The 2,819-nt window shown below is 48.9% G+C and overlaps 1 protein-coding gene across 1 annotated transcript in view; it reads left to right on the top strand.

Annotated features, from left to right (window-relative positions):
* Positions 1 to 1,533: 1,533 nt before the first annotated feature.
* Positions 1,534 to 2,819, top strand: part of LOC139274796 (interleukin-18 receptor 1-like) — a 177,904-nt gene continuing 176,618 nt past the window's right edge. The window contains exon 1 of the mRNA XM_070891490.1: positions 1,534 to 1,550. The gene's annotated coding sequence lies outside the window, so the exon portion shown is untranslated. The remainder of the gene's footprint in view (positions 1,551 to 2,819) is intronic.

Genomic DNA, 2,819 nt, shown 5'->3' on the forward strand with positions numbered 1-2,819 from the left:
CGAGTGTCTCCACATGTGCTGCATGACCTGCCGAGTGTCTCCACATGTGCTGCATGACCTGCCGAGTGTGCTCTCCACATGTGCTGTATGCCCTGCCGAGTGTGCTTTCCACATGTGCTGTATGCCCTGCCAAAGGTCTCCATATGTGCTGCATGACCTGCCGAGTGTCTCCACATGTGCTGCATGACCTGCCGAGTGTGCTCTCCACATGTGCTGTATGCCCTGCCGAGTGTGCTTTCCACATGTGCTGTATGCCCTGCCAAAGGTCCCCACATGTGCTGTATGCCCTGCCGAGTGTGCTCTCCACATGTGCTGTATGCCCTGCCGAGTGTACTTTCCACATGTGCTGCATGACCTGCCGAGTGTCTCCAGCATTCTCTGTGTTGACTATAAAGTTTCCTCACTCTCTAACCAAGAGTGAAACTTCGCAGGTGTCCCCCAGTGTTCCTAATTCTCACATCAATCTTATCATATCACTGATCTTATTTCTCTTAAAATTTTCCAGTGTAACTGAACATTTAATAAGCCGTTATTATTTCTTTAGAAGGGGAGGAGCCTGTTTTAGAGGTGTCAGCTTTACACGATTTGACTGACATGATCCTGTGACTAAAACATTCACGGGACTTCAGCAAACCTACAGCACGCCACAGTTTGGATTTGACCTTACAAAAGCAGTGTCATTTTACTTAAAGCACACTAGGAAAAAAGTGCTCTTCTCAGGCCGTCACATCCTTCCCGGTTCAAGTTCTGGGCTCTGGTAAGTCATTCCGAAAACTAGAATTTAACACTCACGAGGTTACTGACGCCTAAGTTACAGTAAATGAGGAATCTGCAATAGACGCGGGGAATCCTTGTCTAGTTTCCATTTCTAAAGCAGCGTCATTGCGATGGTTTGTGTAGAGAAGTTTTGTAAAATAACTGTCTCAGAAAATGATTGCCTCCATTGACTCTTTCCCCCGGTACCTTGTCCACCTGTCCTCTCCACCCAACCCCTGGGTTTGCAGGAGCTTGGAGTCCAGCATTTTAAAGGAGGATATGTTTTAAGTTCATTCGCTCTGTGCTGTGCATCTGATGGTTTCGGTAAATGAATTGTTAAAGGGACTAACCGCCTCCTTGTACCAAAAGACTGCAGATGCTGAAAACCCGAACAGCTGGAAGTGCTCCGCAGGTCGATGCTGCCTGACCTGCTGAGAACTTGCTGCTTCTTCGCCTCCTCGAAGCACTAGCGTGGGAAACCGTACGAAGCTCTCTTCCCATAGCTCCAAACAGCAAATTGCCACCGTGGAAGTTCAGCGTCCCCGCCCATGCAGGTTTTGCTTCCCTGCCCTCTAAGCAACTAACAGAAAATACTGCAGTATTTTAACATTATTCGAACGTGAAAGACAGGTAATTCTTGAAGAGTTGGCATCTTCGTGGTAAAGGTTGAACTTGCTTCTGCGGGAGATCACGTTAAATATTACAGACATGTCAACGCTGAGAATGTTAAAATAATTCGACTTATATGGCTGAACAATTGGGGTTGCTGGGGTGATAGTTGGAAGGATATACAGGTAGGCAGCGCCATTCCTTGTCACATGGGGGGAGGGGGAGCTCCTGTTGTGGGGGCTGGTGGAAATTCGTAGAAAATGTTGCCTTTTGGTATTGACTCATGAAAGATTCAATCAGATCTGCTGTAGCAAAAATACTTTCTGCAGGACCAGAGACAGCAGTGGTACACTGATCGACAATTGTGAAAAATGGTAAAGAGCGGAATTGTCTTACAATTTGTTGAATTTTATTCTAGTATTACAAGGAAATATTGAAGGAAATAATTGCTATATTACGCAGCTAGACAATTTCGATGTGCAGAATAGGAAGTCTGTTAAAACAGTTTTTTTTAAATCTCAATCTCCTTCATTCCTTTATACCCCATGATAGTTCAGTAAAGCGGATGACACAAAGGCAATGTTACGAATTTGGGACTACCCCAAGTATCTTTGCAGGTTCAGTGGTGCCAGCCTGGTTGTCTACTTTTTTACAGAAGTTGACTCCCACTGCCTTGTATCTTCCAGCACAGTACCAGTACCTGGGAGCATAGCAGTGAAACTACCTTGTGTTCTGGATCAGATCTCTGTGTTTTAAGATTGTCATTTAATCTTAATGAAGGTTGCTAATAATAGGCGAGGTGTTGTTTGGTTTGGTTCACAGGCTGTTTTATTCCACAGTAGGTGAAACATACAGAACAATGATTATGATGAAAGTCACTTAGCACAATCAATTCACTTCTGTTTGCATGCCTTTACTGTCAAACTCTCCCTAAACCGTGCTTGCAGCCTGACTGATTGACTGACGGTCTGACTTTGGGGACTGACTTCAAGGGCCCAAGTTTCCACACGCGCCTAGAACGGCGCAGTCCCGACCTGGACGCCCGTTTTTCGTGCCACAAAGTGCGCCTAAAAAAATCCTCGGTATTCTCCACCTCCCTGCAGGTCCTCTGGCCCTCGGCGCAGCCAGCACGAGCTGTGGGGGGGCGGAGCCAGGTCCCTGCGCTGAAAACAGTGCCGGGACCTCTGCACATGCGCGTTACAGTGGGCACGCAAGTGCAGTAGCTCCAGGCGCCGAACTGTGTGGGAGGGGCCCGAAGCACGCAGCCCCTAGCCCTGGCTGAATGGCCTCACTGGGGCTTCATGAATAAGGCTCCTCCCACGGCCAGCTCCTGCTCCCCCACCCCCCTCCCGGACCTGACCCGACACCCACTCCCCCCCGCCTCCGGACCTGACCCGACACCCGCTCCCCCCCCCCGTCTCCGGACCAGACCCGACACCCGCTCCCCGCCCCCC

This window comes from Pristiophorus japonicus, chromosome 10 (assembly GCF_044704955.1).
Source record: "Pristiophorus japonicus isolate sPriJap1 chromosome 10, sPriJap1.hap1, whole genome shotgun sequence".
Taxonomy (NCBI): domain Eukaryota; kingdom Metazoa; phylum Chordata; class Chondrichthyes; family Pristiophoridae; genus Pristiophorus; species Pristiophorus japonicus.